Source organism: Scatophagus argus, chromosome 15 (genome assembly GCF_020382885.2).
Source record: "Scatophagus argus isolate fScaArg1 chromosome 15, fScaArg1.pri, whole genome shotgun sequence".
NCBI classification, from domain to species: domain Eukaryota; kingdom Metazoa; phylum Chordata; class Actinopteri; family Scatophagidae; genus Scatophagus; species Scatophagus argus.
This window is the reverse complement of record NC_058507.1, coordinates 11,088,596-11,105,214: the sequence shown is the minus strand read 5'-3', so window position 1 is coordinate 11,105,214 and position 16,619 is coordinate 11,088,596. Positions and strand designations below refer to the sequence as shown.

General features: G+C 40.8%; 1 long non-coding RNA gene across 1 annotated transcript in view; it reads left to right on the top strand.

Moving 5' to 3' along the window:
• Positions 1-1,045: 1,045 nt before the first annotated feature.
• LOC124072030 overlaps positions 1,046-16,619 on the top strand; it is an 88,814-nt gene continuing 73,240 nt past the window's right edge. The window contains exon 1 of the long non-coding RNA XR_006845437.1: positions 1,046-1,570. This is a non-coding gene — a long non-coding RNA (uncharacterized LOC124072030). The remainder of the gene's footprint in view (positions 1,571-16,619) is intronic.

Sequence of the window (16,619 nt, the reverse complement as noted above, 5' to 3'; positions counted from 1 at the left end):
GTGCTGAGAAACATCACATTGTAAATGAATAAAGATTACAATAATGTTTGTGTACATTTGATCGAATGCCTGAGCACTGCCTCTTTTGTCTTCAACTTGTTATAAATCCTTGTGGATCTGATTCTGTTAGTAGATGCTGAAAGTAAATGACTTTACACTGTAATATAACAAATTATGATGCATTAGAATACTATACGTGCCAGAACTGTGCATTATTTAATGTGTTTATATCACAGTAAAAAGCAGGATATATTTATCATAAATCTTGGATTCTGCGTGTGTGGTTTGATCCACATTATGATAGTGCTGGAATTCCATGTGGTGCCGTGCTGTCTGCCCCGTCTCCTCTCCTCACCTGTTGAAGCTGTGATTAGATACTGTCAACCCTCAGGCCATAGCTATCACATACAGGTAGAGCACAGTCAAGCTATAGCTTTGCCTTATGCTGCGTGACGGGAGAGAGAACTGGTGAACTCCAGAAACTGCAGACGGCGCTGAAAGTTTGTGTCACACTAATGAGCAGTCTGTCAACAAGTGTGCGCTACAGGGAACTTGGGGTGGAAAAAAATGAAAAAAATGTAGATTATATGGCAGAAATCCTTGTACGAATCCCACTCCCAACCACACGCAGACACAAACCTCCACGATGGTTTGTGATGGTTCTCTAACTCTCACAACTCTCACTATTTTTTGTTGCAGCATGTAGACTATGGGGTGGAAGTTATTTATTTAACGTAAGAGCGCAAAAAAAAATAAAATAGCTATATGCCCACACAATCTAAACAATAGCCCTCATTTGCCTTTGGTTTTCTTCAGAGGTTTTTGACAGATGCAGCTGGCTGCTCAGGAAAAAGCTAAAAGTGGACAGATAAAAAGATTATTTTGACAACTCCTGTTCCCAAGGCAAACTGTTTTTACTATTTTACACAATTTTCAAAAACCTTTTGCTCATTGTAGTGGACACAGGTGTTACTTCTCCTTCGCATTAATAGTGGAGACCATTATTTAAAAATAAATAAGTAACTATAAGTAAATAAAAATTTGCTGTGAAATCTCGTACTACATAAAATAAAGCTGGGGTTTTTTGGCCAAATGGCCTCCTGTAGTTTCACTTGACCTGACGGAAGTTAGTTTGACATTAGTTGATAGTTAATCTGTTAATATAATTATTTTTTCCTTGTAAATGTTGTGGTTAGTTGTCGAAATTTGATCCCCCTTTCATGGCATTAAAAGATGTATTAATACATTTAGTTTTACCCATTTACCTTACAAGATGTGAAAAGTGTAATTTAAATATTTAGTGTCATTATCAAGCTAACTTCCTTTTGCTAGAAAAAAACAAACAAAAACAAAACAAAACTGCGCCATTTTCCGCTCCTCGTTTTTGTCTGCGTTTAGTTAAACTTCACGTTAGTTCCTTAAAGCGTTTGGACAAAGTAAAACCTCGTATTTACGGTATAGTTTATATTTTCTATGCTGAACAGTTTTTCTCTTCGGAAACTCCGCTGTGTCCTTATCGTCAAAGCCTAAACCTGACCTGGAGACATTCTTCTGGACGCTGGAAAACAAGGTAACATTACTTGACCTGCGCACACTGGATGACATACGTTTGCTAAAGTATTGTTTATTAATTGCGCACAGCTTTTGCAATTTTGCTTTTTTGTGATTCTAATCGTGGGATGGTTGTAGTTAGGAGCAAAAGAGCACTCCGCTATGCCAATGTTAATTAAGTTACATCTCTATGTGGAATATGATCTTAGTTATTTTTATTTATTTTATTTTTTGACTGATGCCTCGCTGGTAACAGGTACTAATTTTCCAGAAAAAGTCCCATCATTACTCTGAAATCCACAGAATACACTTTGAGCATTTTTCACACTAAGTGCTTCTTATGTAGAAAGAAGTTGATTCCATTCATCTGAACTTTACTGTGGAGGAGGCAGAATTGTTATCTCAGAACCTTGGCATATAAATCATCTGGATGCCTACATGCCACTAGTGATAAGTGAGAAAATATGTGTTTTTCCAATTTGGGTGAATTAACTCTGTAAATATAATTGCTCTTAGCCTGAAGGTACTGTAAAGCAGCTATATATCATTGACCTTAGATGATATAGACACAAGATGGTTGCTGATTGTGCTCTGAAGGGGCCCATCTTGCAAGCAGGGAGGCTGACAAAGTAGGCTTGACCCTGGGCTGAGGCTTGTTGTGGCGCTTTGTCTCTGGAGGGCTTGTCTGGAGGTTGGCTGTGTGCTGTCTGGGCCGTGCCGCTCTCTAATCACCCTGACACTGCACTTACAGGGCTGACAGCTATGGCGCCAGAAAGAGGGAAAGAGAGAGAGAGACTGCACACGTGACAAGGCCCACCTTGGCTCTCCACTTGTTCCCTCTCAAGATAATCACTTTCTATTGATTTTCTTTGGAGCACTCAGATCCCTGTTACCTTGCAGCCTCTCTGATGCTGCTTGTCAAAGTATCTTGGGGCCATAGCATACAGACCTGTTGCTTATTACCTTTCCTGATCCCACTTAATTGATTATGTATGTGAATGAGACAATAATGAATCCACTGCAGGCCTTCATTTTTGCTCCACGATCAATAAGGAAACTTAATCGCGAGTGCAAATTTTATCTATCCCTTTTGAAAACAATCAGGGCTATTATTGAGATTGGGGGTTGGGGTTGAGGGGGGGTGAAACATAAACCTAAACTCTGCGTGCAAGTATGTGTGCGCAGTTGATGCTTCATTCCTTTACAGCTCGTATCAGTGAGCTGAGGCGTCACAGTCGGCGCCCTCTGCTACTTACCTAATTAGCTCTAGGAGCCCGTGCATTATTAACAGACCCCCTAAATCATTCAAAGGGGCTTTAATGTGTGTGTGTGTGTGTGTGTGTGTGTGTGTGCGTGCGTGTGCAAGGGTACACACAGAGGGGGTACAGAGGATCACTGCGATAATGTCCCTCCCTATTCACGACATGTCAGACGTAATTATTCACCCTGGGAAGACACGGGTCCAGAACACTGGTAATGGCACTCTTCTTATTCCCTCCTCCTCCTCCTCCTCCTCCTCCTCCTCTCTCTCTCTCTCTCTCTCCCCCCCCCCCCCCCCCCCTCGCCCCCTATTGCTTTTATGACTGACAAGGTGTGAGATGGCCCAGACACCCGTTGTAAATAGACAAATATTGGAGGATAGTCGGTATTGTTAGACAAGAATGTTCATGTTACAAAGGTCGTGTGTTAATGCGGGGAGATCAGTTGAAATAGATTGATAATGTTTATTTTAATGTGTACATGGATCTCATTAACTTGAGCAGCTATGCCATTTGTAGGCACAGTGTGGCTGTATTACACGTAATGTACTAATCATTTTAGGTGAATGTTACTGTGATAATAGTGTGAATGTCATTTAGCTACTTTAACCACTGGATGACTCATAATTGTAGCTGTAGCGCAGCAGAAGTGCTTGATGAATAATAATTTCAGAGACAAAATGCAGCTGAAACATGTTCAGCAGAATGTGGTTGTTTTCTCTAGGTTTAGCAGCTGGAAGTGGTTTGGTCTTTTTTGTCAGCAGAGTCAGCAAGACACAAATGAAAAGTCAATATACATCACTTCCTCCCTCTCAGCCAATAGCTGCTGTGTAGGGGGGTGATATTGTTCTGTATGAGATAATATTTGGCTAGGCTCACGACCAGGAGCTCTTACCCTGGTAATTCCACATGTGTTTACAGGAATGTGACTGTTTCCTGAAACGCTGCAGTAGCCTGGTATGTGGGTTGAATTCCAAAACATTGCTCCCCTTCTTTGTGGCATAGTTCATTCTTCCACATAGATTTTGTAGTATATTATGGATGACGTTTGTGGAGACTTGGAGATAATGATTTTCAATTTCGTGAGAATATTTGTGATAAATTTTCAACAGCACAGAAAACACTAACATGTAACTTTTATATTTTCTAGATATTTATTAGAAATTAAAGATGTGAAATTCTGTCGCCTTTTGTCAAATAATGTCAAGGTGTTGCTTGTGTGACAGAAAAATTAATTAAAAAGTTTATGTTTGCGAAATCAAGATATTGCAGTATCAATTTTGCATGGGTTTTTGATAGTGCATACACTTTCTGTAGCGGGTATTAATCGAACACAGTCTCTACAGGAGTGATAGGAGAAAAGCGATGCTTTAGTAGCCTTCCTCTTCAGCTTTCCTTCTACCCAACAGTACTGACAAGGTGTATGGGTGATCCTTATTGTGCACAGACATGTATTAATGGGGTATGTACAACTGCGTTAACACATGCAGCCTTTACATATAATTTTGTAGCATATGTTATAACAGGGCTCATATGGATAGGAAATCAACTCCAACGATGGTAAATCAGACAAATTTGGCATAGCAACATTAACGCTAAAGGTCTGTGAATATTGTGTTAACAAAGGTGTTACAACAGTGGACACAACACTTGGATGCTCTGATGTATAACACTTCTGAATTCTGGCAGCAGAGGGCTTCAGTGTTGTTCGTGTTTGCGTTAGAAAGGTCACATTTTTTTAAAAAATAATAATGTGTTACTTCTACTAATGGCCAAAACAATTTATGTGCTTAATGTCTTGATATCTGAATATATGTATGAAAAAGGATACAGGATTTTAGAGCAAAGTAAAAGTACACAAAGTAGCAGTACTGTTCTTCAGAAATATTACAATGTAGAACTTTCTCAGATTTCATGATGGGCACGAGTCCAAGTAGGTTTACAGGATTTTTACTGCAGTTGCAGAAAAATATGGTGAAAACTGTAAAAGGAAAAAGAATTAGACAAGATAAAATTCACAAGATGTCAGGGGAGTTAGAGTCACTGAGAGAGAGGGGAATACTCCTTTACATGTGTCATCCCCCCCAACCCCACCCCACCCCAGCACCACCCCCACCCGCTTCAATTAAGAAAATTACTTTTTAGTTCAATTAACAATAATTCACGGTTAACTGAATAAAGTTTATTACACAATCAAGGCGACAACAGAGTGAGAGGGACACACAGACACTTTCAGTCACAACTACACACACGTGCACACACACACACACGCACACACGCAGGACCTCCTTGTTGCAGCTGACGTCAGGGCCCCTGATCTGTTGACCCATGTGGGCTTTGGTGAACTGTGGCTGTGAGAGGCAGGATGCTGGTGTTAAGGCCGTGATGCTGCCAGGTTGGGGGTAGGACGTTGTTGTTAAGGGATGTTAGGGAGAAATGTGTCATCACACTCTTAGGTGGAGAGGCCCCTCTATCCTCTATCCTCGGCCTCAGGCAGCAGCTTGCATCACAGCGATTAGCTCCCAAACACAGACAATAACACTAGCAGCCACATTGTCATAATCGCCATTATCCCCCCCACCACCATCACCACAAAACATGGCAGGGACTCATTTTTGGATGCTTCCACCCCCTTTTATGCAACTATAGATGAGCTGTATGCCTATAAACATTTGGAAGAATGTAATAGCGCAGCGTATAAATTGTCCTATCTTACATTTACATACCAACAATAAGGTGTTCTTTGCTTCAGCTATGGTTCATCCCCCTTTGTTCCATCCCTCCTTCTCTTCTCCCCTCTTTTCCCCTTCTCCCCTTCTTTTTTTACCCTCTCTGAAATGATTTACACTGCAACAATTATTGGGTAATCTCCACTGTCATTACTCTTAACATCTGCTCTGTCACAATGCTAAGGGCTTTTGGCTGTGCTCTGCGACAGTTATTCTATGTGCTTACCGTCCTGTGATGCAGACAGACAACCCCCCTCCCCATCTACTGCCCTCTTTCTGTATATGCTTTCTGCATTAGTGAGATGAAATGGTTTTTAGATGAGTGGGAGCAGCATGTTGGGATCATTACTTGCGTTTGTGTGTGAATGAGAGAAAACAAGAATCCAGTTGGAGTGGTAGGCTGAGTAGTAGACTTGGCTGACAAGCACTGCTGAAATATTTAGAGGCCAAAGGTCAGCTTGAGTCAAAAGTGAAAGATCAGCTGAGGGGAATCTTTTCAGTATGAGATCGTACGGTGAAGGCAAAGCAGCTGATATTATGTTTTCCATTTGAAACTGACAAAAATACCACCCATCTTGATTTACTCACATGCATACACCTATTCCCTCTTGTATTTCTGCTTGTCTCTCTGAACGATTAACAAGCAACCACCCAGCAGACAGGCAGTTAAGCAGAGTAACCTTTAGCGAGCAGGGAGAGGAACATTCAGAGATTTCCATCAGATTACCCTCTCCAGTTTCCATTGTGTGTGTTGGCCTCCTCTGTGGTATTTCTGCCCTCCCTCCCCCCATGCAGCAAATTGGAACCATTTGGTATTCAGATAACAGCAAACAGCTCAGATCTGCTAGAACAATAAGCGGTTTCCAACCAATCGCCCACCTGGACTGAGCTGTGCTAAGACAGTCTTGATAGTTCTTTCAGCACCACTCAATTGCCAAGGGTGTGGTTCTTCTTTTTTTCTAACTGCTAACATTTCAGAGTATCCCTTCTGACTCAAGTTTAACCTCCCTCTCCTCTCACTGATTGACTTTCAGCGTCTTCACAAACCAGATATCACTCAGGAGTGCCATACAAGATGAGTTAGGTCTAGTGAATGTCGCAACCTGGCAGCTTTGTAATGGTTCTCTATGCAGTGAAGCAGTTGTCTGTGTATATGCTTTATTCCAGTGAGAGTAATGTAATGACATGGGTCCAATACTGCGTGATTGAGATGGATGACCTGTTTTATTATCTGTGTTTTGTATGTATGTGCATGTGTGCATACACTCCCAGAGTGCTGAGGGAACACATTGTGACCCTAGTTGTATTTGGCCACCAGAGGCCATCCTGGCAAAGGCTGAAATGATGATTAAGGACAGGGGGGCTGGATGGAAAAATGTGGATTAATGAAGCTCAGATAGAATTAATAGCCATGACATCCCACAACAGCAGAGCCGCTAAATGAGAATATGTTGTGGGCGCACCAGAGTCTCAGCGCTTGTTTCGCTTTCAAGGTGATGTTAAGAGTAAAGAAGAAAAAGTTGCATCTCTCAGCTGACTTAGTACCTGACTAAGAATTTAGTTATGGTTATCCCAGTCCAGTATCCCCAGGAATTATTCATAATGGACCATTTTGTTGTACCAGTGACATTTCAGGGAGCAGCGTGCCTTTAGCGCTTCAGAAACTAAGGTGATGACTGGATTAGTGGATGAGCATGTAATTCATCAAACTTAAACTGTCTCATATTCCTTAAACCTTAAAGGTTATGTGGCTCTCACTTCCTTAATGTAATGTTTGTCCTGTTCTTGTCCTTGGGAGAGGACATAGACAGTGAGGGATCAATTCAGTGTCTTATGAAGAGAAATGTAGTTTAATTAGAGGTGAAATCGGGATTAGTTTGTCGGTTGGACTTTTTATTAACACTCATTAGTGCAGCCCGGGTCAATGCTGAAGATGTGCTGTTTTCTGGGAAGTTCAAGTTTTGGTTGCTTGATATGAATCATATCTTAAAGGCATTCTCTGGAGGACTTGTCTGTTGTACATTCAGTGTTGGTCCCTGGCTGACTGACTGAGGGAGAGAGAGAGCACTGGTGGTTGAATGAGCTAGAGAGTAAATGACGAGACAGCTGCATTAGCTGTGAATCAGAGAAATCAAGTATTATTTTGTGTTATTTTTGTGGTTATTTTGCAGAGGTTATGCACAAATAAATACACACCTCAGCACATCCCTGCAGGAAGGTGCCACGGTGCCAGATTTTGCATGAATGCAAGTACATGCTTCATCATGTCCGCCATTTGCCTCTCTGCTGTGTGTGTGTGTGGATTAGCCCTGCACTGGCTTTAGTCACACAGACGAAACTGTTCTTCTCACTGCGCACTACTACATGACGAGGATATTAAACTCCATATATAAAATTGATGGTGTGCCTGGGTAGTTGTCATGATATTATAGAAATAAGTTATTTTAAAAACATTGTCATAAAGATTACAAGTTATAACTGAATGTAATCTGAGGTATTGCAGTAATGTCCAATAAAGTTCTGTCCTCACTTGTAGTCCTCTCCTGGGTCTCTAGCATCTACATACCAGCTTTTGTGTCATCAGAACAGCATTACATTGATGAGGCAACTTCCGGTCAGGGAAGTCATATTTCCAATTTTTGCAGTACAACCCCACATGAATCACTCAGGCAGATTTAGCAAGAAATCTGCACATTAACAGAAAAGGGTAAGTACAGATTGGAAGAAAATCTATAGGAAATTAAATAGGAAAATTTGCAAAATAATCTTCTTACTGCTTGGTTATGACATGTTTTTTCCCCAGAATCTCAGCTGCAAAGAATACAAATCCAACCCCCTGAAGTTTTAGGTTGGCTCTTTTAGGATAACAGTTGCTGGAGCGACATGTCTTCTCTTTGATTTCACCACCTGGTTCGTTGTTCAGTTGGTGGTCTTTCACTTCTACCTCCTGCGGACTACAAACATCCCAGCTTGTGTGTGTGCTCACATGCACACACACCTGGACAACTTATTAGCATGTTAAGTCAGGAACCGGAGAGTGGTTTAGCTCCAGGTGGTGATCAGTCATTAATGCCTGATCAGTTCTGCAGGTAAATGTTTACCTCAGACTGGTTAGACATTACTGAAGCCCGGAGGGTAGGATCATTAAACCTTTGTTGCAAGTATTTGTAACAGTTTGCAACTATTTGTGTGTAGTGTCACTATTAACAACTAAGTTGTTTCTTGTGTAAACAAGTACAGCAAACATTTAAGGTAAATGTAAAGCATGGTTATTTGGACAAAAATTTTGAGAATGAGTAAAAGTCAAGGAAACTGCTGCAGATTTTGTTTTATGGTAATGGGTAACATGATATTGCACAACATAATTTGGTGGAAAAGAGTGATTTAAAGAAAACACAAAATGGGAAAGTGGATTGCAGTTCATGGCGTTCACTCCAGAGCATCCTGCTTTCTATGAAAACATGACAGTGTGTATTTTTTCTCATAGGGGAGACCATGGGGAGTGAGAGGGAAAGTCAAAGGAGGACTGAAATTAAAGTTGAAACGCATAATAATCCAATGACCTACTGTGCTTTCATTTTGATAGAGAACATTCTATCAGGATCAACTAGCTGCACAACCAACAGTTCTGCAGGGCACCAGCCCCACATGAAAGACTCATTTAAAACCCCTATGAAGTAAAGTTCATCATATCTCTAACATGAACTCTTGATGATCCTGTCTCTATACGCATCAACAGAAGGCTTGAATCATCCTTTCTCTGCCAAAATGTAGATGATTACAGGTAGCTGTTATTTTGTTTCTCGTACTCTCTTAATCCCTTTAATGGACGTTCTCACATTCTCAGTTTTTTTTCAAGGGGACTTGAAGAAACAAAGATACTTCATTAACTTCTTAAGTATCTGGAACTGTGGCTGGGGTTGGTGCTCACTCGGGGTGGTGGTTGGGCTAGACTTTGGGCATGAGTGTAACATGAGAGAGCATACTAGACTGAAAGGGAAACTGAGATAGTGAGCATTGACAAGATTGTGCTCCCAGGTGGGGTGTCACCCCCGGGGGGAGGCAACAGTTACTAACAAAGCTGTGAGTGTGTGTGTGTGTGTGTATCACATGAGAAGGTTTTGGCAGATTCTCTCTTCGTGAATGAAGATTATTTGGTTGTTGTTTATTAGCAACAGTGTAGGTCTGGGACGATGATGGTTTGACATGTTGAAGCATTGCAATGATTCTGTGTGTGTCATATGTCACTGTTTCAGATATATTTTGAAAATGTATGCAAATGGAAAATAAATATCACAGAGTTTTAGTTGTTCCCTTTTTTGTTAAAAATGTTTTTTTCACCAAAATAAAGGAACAAGTTCTCTTTCGACAATGACAAAATAATAGACATTTGCCACTTTGACCAGCCTTTTTTTTTTTTTTTTTAAAAACAGTAGCTTCAGTCTAGTGTTGTTGACTTTGTCACTACCTTCCCATTGTGAAAGGGTGACCTTCCTCTTTCTCCCACTCTCTGTTCTGCTCAGCGCTGTACATCTGTGTCTGTTTACCAGCCTGCCTCTGTCTCCCTCAATCTGAACTGATGAGTGCGACTCACAGCTGCTCCTCTCTTGTTTCCTGCTGCTTGGGCCGTGTGTGTCTGCCTGTCTCTCTGTGTGTGTGTGTGTGTGTGCGCGCGCGCTCTTGTGTTGGTATGTCGTGTCATTGTGCTCGGTGGTGACAGCGCCACGCTCCCAAATCAAAGACGACTGGCTCGCCACCACAACACACCTCTGATTGCAGAAACAAGAAAAGTTCAGATGAAAGCAGCAAGCATGTGTTTATATTGTACTTTAATCACTCTGTTCCAACATGCGAATGTGGACACTTGTCCACATGGTTAACGTATGTGCATGTACATACACAACAAATATACACATCCTCCTGTGTCACCTGAGCCTTTTTGTCCTGCATTTCTCTGTTGTCATATCCTGCCTTATCTTTAACAGAATGACAGAAATCCTGTGCTTATTTGGTCATTTGTGAGTTGTCTGTGGCTCTAGTCCCTTCACAGTTCACAGATAAAGATGACAACAGTGTGACTTTTATGGTCAGTGGGGTGTTAATTTAATTTTCAAAGTGTATTTGACAGAGTCGATGCTCACTAGTGGTGGCTAATGGGAACAGGATGTGTATGGTTTCAGGGAGGGCAAAGGGAGGTGAAGAAGAAGTTGAAGGAGGAGGTTCAGAGCTGAATATGGCTGCAGGCGAGTATAGGATACCCTTGACATCATCAGGGCAGGTGTTGTTTGCTGTTGTCCTGAAATTTGGGAGAGGGGGCCTTGAGGTTGTTTGAATGGCAGACTAAACCTGTCGGATCTGTTTTGGACCCGCAGGACTACTTCTCACCTCAGATGGTGGTTGAACTGGAGAGGTGGTGTGTTTTAAGATTGAAACATGATGAATAAAGAATTTAGGGTGAGTCATGATATAGAAGCCACACAACATGAATTCAATCCCACTATGCTATTGCTGTTTTTTTCTTTTTAATACTGTTAGTTTTTTTTCACACATTCTGGGACTTTGTTGCATTTTGGTGACTTTTAACAGGTTAGCTGCTGTTTACTTTTCCCCCCAATTGAAATGTTAATTGTCCCCCATCAATAAACACTGACTTTTTTTTTTTTTTTTTTAAACAATAAATTATTCTATATATACACGATATAATTATAATTTGCTGTTATGGTTGTTTTCTGTTTGTCAGAACTAATACCACATCAAAAAACAACAGAAAAGATTAGCTGATTAACATAAAATTAAGTAAGCATTTTGATAACTTATTTAATAATATTTTTCTCTGTTATGTTTAAGCAAAATTGCTAAGCATTATAAACAAACATTACATTCTTATCTTTGCTCTTGGTCATAGTAACTGAATATGTTTGGGGTATAACCTGTTGTTTGATACAAGGATCAATTTAATGACATCACTTTGGGCTTAAGGAAATTGTCAGATTAGTAGACTCATTAATTGTTAAAGCAATCATAGGATAATTCATAGTGAAAAAAAAACATAAGTTGCATCCCTGTTTTATTATATAGCAGTCTTGGTGTAGGCCAAACTTTGGTATCTTAATTACAATTTGAAGGCAATGAACAGATATATAAATGTTTAAAATATGGCAAAGACCAGAAAATCAAATTATAGGCGAGTACCATGAGTCTCAGGCAATTTTGCATCATTGCTACTTGCCTGTTAAATGATAGGAGCTCTGTGTGGCACACAAAGATTGTACACAGGGTTTCTTCTTGCATTGCAGAGTCAAAACTTGTGCATAAATTCCACAGTTGATAATGCATGTACACGTACATTTGCATTCCTACATACATTCAGACAGACTTCAGGGGACTGTTGGCTTATGTAGAAGTTTTCTAAACCTCCTATAAATATTTCTGTGAAAACACTTTCTCCTTCAGTTAGAACACATCTCTGTGCCGTGTTGCCTGACGATGCTGGTGAGATGTTTCTTTGGTAATTCATTTGCAATTAGGAAATGTAAATCAGACAGGTGCTGCTGGCATCTATCAGAGTCTGTATTTGTTTTACCTAAGGCATCTCAGATCCTCCCTTTGTAATCACACGCACATGTACGTTTACATATTTGAACACATGCACGCATGCAGTCACAACAAGGTCACCTCCACATATCACTTAAGGTCTTTGTACATGAGTCTGAGGAGACTTTAAAAGTGCTTTGTGAGAAGAGAAGCAAACTTTTTATTCAGAAGAAGGAATACAGAGTCTGCCTTGTTTTTGACTGACATATGTTCACTGTGTGTGAGAGAAGAACTGGGATCAACACTCTCTGCACATAAGGAGAGCTACAGCTGCTAGATAGCATTGCTTAGTTTGTGCGTGTGAAGTGAGGGAACGTGTGTGTCTGTTTGTGTGTGTGTGTGTGTGTGGGGGGGGCACACGGGAATGCACACTTTCGTCAGCGTGGTGGTGGTGTGTGCAAGAAGAGGCGAGTGACTTCGCACAGGCATAGTAGTAATGAAGCGTGCCAGTGTGGAGAGAGTGGAAGTTGAGTGTCAAACTGGTGAAGAGGAAGGAGGAATCTGCAACATTTGGTTTCCAGTATGTCACATTTCCACAGCATTTTAATCACCTTTATTAATGCCAAATACTGAGCGTGAGAGATAAATCCTTGTTTACAAAGACTGACCAATATGACAAATGTGCAATTTTAATATTTGGCCTGCGGACAGGCAACTTTTAAAAGACAGTTTTTAATATTCAGATGCCCTCCCACACGCGAAGGCACACGCTGACCACATTTATACACACACACACACACACACACACACACACTGTTTTATACCACTGGCAACTGCCTTATTCCCACCAGCTGTCTGAATGCATAAAACCCAGGCTTGTTGTTAAGTCTGGGGCTTAAAAACACTGCCAAAAAGAAAGCTGGGCAGGAATAACGGCATTAATTCTGTGATTTGAGCCACCACTCAGGCTCAGCATTTAAAAGTGCTTAAAACTAGCAGCTGGTGTCAACAAGGTAATAAAAGCAGGCACGAGAGATCACTCTGGCTGACTCGTGTTGGGCAGTGGGTCGTTCATGTTAGTTTAAACGGTTGCGATGCGGGCAGACAGAACTCACTGGCACGGGCCACAACCTGCTGTACAGTCAGTGAAAGAGAGGGCAGTTAAGGTAATGTGAGATAGTAATTTGTAGTTTATCAGCTCGTGTCATAGAAATATATAGCATACAATAGATGATGACGCTGGCATGTCACACCCTTGGTCTTTTGTTTCCTGTATTGTGTTTCCCACTCATGCTGGTTCTGAAGTAGCTTGAGGAAGCGCTGCCGATGACATCACTCACACTACAACTTCTCCCTCCCTCCCTCCCATTTCAGGTGAAAGGTATCACTTGACACGACTCCTGCCAAGTCAGGAGTTGGAAAACTTTAATTTCCCTGGCTCTGGAGACAGTGCCAGAGGTTTGATGTCCATTACCCAACCCTTGAAACAAGAGTTGACATGGACTTGGATTGCACTAAACATTCTATGGCAACATTAGCTCACCCCAGGAACCTCTGTATCATCTTTCTTATTGTCTCTCTGCCTCTTCATTACTTCCTCCCTCCCTCTTTACTCTTACTTTCCCTCCTTTATTGTCCTTCCTTTCTGAAGGCATCCTCATCTGCAAGGTTGAGATCCCTGTTAAAAAGTCAAAACTTGGTTGGACGCAGTCCACAAAGTGCATTATGATCCACCTCCTCTCTTCTATCCATTAACTTGTCCTTCAAGATGTGGCAGCGGCTTGTAAAAGCCTCGGCACTTCGGCACTCAAAGCTCCTCTGCTCTTAAATCTGCACGCCACAGTCTGTAAAACATCTTGACTGTTCTCACCACTTTGCACAATTGCAGATCCTTTTGAAACTGAAACACAGCCTATGAGTCAGCATCTTCACACCACGCAAAATGTGGCAGATATTTGACCAGCATTAACAGTACAACTAGCAATAAAAAACAGTTTGTATCAGTATCAATTGCGTTATACAGCATGTCTGTTGTAAAAGGTCAATGGTTGTTTGAGTTCGTTTTGGGGAATGCACATGGGAGAAAGTTGCCCCACTTTGGTCAGTTGGAAAAGGTCATGAGTTGGGTTAAAATGATAAGCCTGTGTTGACTTTTGGTTTCACACGGGACGTTAACAGCATCAACAGTCTCCTGGGTGAATGTCTGTCCACCTTGACCTCCCTCTGCAGATGTTATCGCCTCCTTATACTTTTCACTTGACTTCCTAAAGGCTTTCTGGCAGAAGGCCTGCAGACAGACTTCTCCTACATACATGGAGGCCAGTCTGAGGCATCATTTGTATGTATGGTCTGTGTCAGACTTTTCATATCCAAACCACATCCATGTGACAGAAGTAGCCCCTCTTTTAGGTACAAGGTCCTTGTTTTATCTTGATTGGAGTCCTCTTACTATTTAGAATTACCTTGTTCTGTGTGTTTCCTGTCCTCCATATTTATCTTGGTTGCTTTCATGTAAATTTACCTGCATCCGTGCCGTTCAGGAGTACTCAAAGCATCATCCAAATGACGAAAAATATTACTGTAAACAGTGTGATTTGCAACACAGTGAGATAAAAGACGGATCATACCAAGAAACGATTGGCATTTTTTGTTGTCACATCATATATATTTTCAAATCACATGGCCCTGAAAACGTCTTTTTATTTATCCTGACTTAAATCTAAATTGCACACTTTCTTGTGACATTCTGGATACTTTAATATTAGACTTTCCTTCATTTAAGGGTTCACAGTCCAAAAAGCCTGGGAACACAGATTGAATTCAATATATCATACATTTGTGAAATTTTATTTAAAAGTGAGGATGTTTTGTAAAATCTACACAGAGCTGTCAGTCAAAGTGGAGGACAAGTGCAAGGTGTCCTGAAGGTTAATGGCTTCGGAAACGCTGAGCGATTTAAACACCATATGGATAGGCTCATCATCTACAAGCTGTTCAAGGTTGAACCCATCCAGAACACTGTAGGATTGAGATAATAGCCTTCTTCGCCCAACTGTTGTTAAGCTACCAATCTCCTGTCAGCTGCAGAGCAACTGATAGGCATTAGGACCTGACACCCCTAGCAACTTTGTCTCTCTCTCTCTTTTTACACAATCTTTGACTCATTTTCTCTCTTGTCAGCCTATCAGGTGCACTATACAAAGGTGCTGATGACACATCTTTTTTACTTTCTTTATTCCTTCCTCTCACACCACTGTTTTCTTCCTCTCATTCCCTTTTCCTCAACATTCCCATTTCTCTTTTCTGCCTTGTACTCCTTAGCCATACACATCCATTGGAGAGTGGCTCGCCCTCAGAGCCATCTGTTTCCAGGCAGCCTGTGAGCATTGCTGAAATATGTAGGGCCTAATTAATTCAACCAAATTGTTTTAGAATAGATTAATACAATAATGGCAGCGCATGAAAGGTTATTTCAAGTACACCACTCAGCTAATCTCATCAAAGGGTAGATTTCACTGCTCTGCACTCAGTGAACACCCACTGCCATATAGACCCTCGTATACAGGAAAGCAGTCTGTACGTACTGGACAGCTTCTCAGTGTGGGGGCTGAATTCATAATCAAAATGGAAAGGCAATTATTGGAGAGAGAACTGACTGATACTGAATTGAAACTGTGGACTTTATCATACAAATGCAAGGACTTCACAAACTTCCTGTTTAATGGAAATCTGACCTATTACTGTTTTAAAATTGCATGAGAATACATTTTAAGCTGAGATGATGCAGCACTCACACTCTAAAGCCCTTCTAATGCATTAAATCTTGCATTATTATCTGTCTTAAAGCACAATATAAACCTGTCCCTTACCTGCGCAATATTAAAGCTTATCATTACTTAATTATCAAGACTTTGGTATTGCGTGGTCTCGACAAGCTATCTTATTTTATTTCTTTTTCTCTTTTTGGTGCCTTCATATTGAGGCATTTAAGGTTAACATTAATATTATATACACGCTAGTATCCTACTAATTCCTCAGTGTTGAACCTTGAGGTGATAAAACTTGTTTTTGAACCAGTAACCTTTTTAGTTTTAGATGGCTCCACTGATCCAGCCAAGCTTCGAGCTCATACATTATAGAAGATGGATCTGTGATTGTTTTTCCTTTGATGGTTGTTTAGCAGAACAGCTGGCGATGCTTTAAATCCTGTGACCTCCAGAAACAAAACAATAGTCACTCACTTGAAAGCACTTTATAAATGATATGACAGTAAACTCATTATAAAGGGTGTCATTTTGAAGTACTTGCTATCCATGTTGGGAAAGACAATTTTTCCTTGATGTATTATTCTTTTTTGGGTTTTTTTTGTGATGGTCTATTCATCCTTGAAGGAGAAATTTGACCTTCTGGATGAAAAATGTTTGCTTTTTCGCTATAGTACACACCCTGCTGGTCTTGTACTTTCTGAAACACTGTTTTTGAGGTGGAAAAAAGTTTTGTAGGGAATATGGTTACAATAACCATATTGATCATTATTATTCTAACC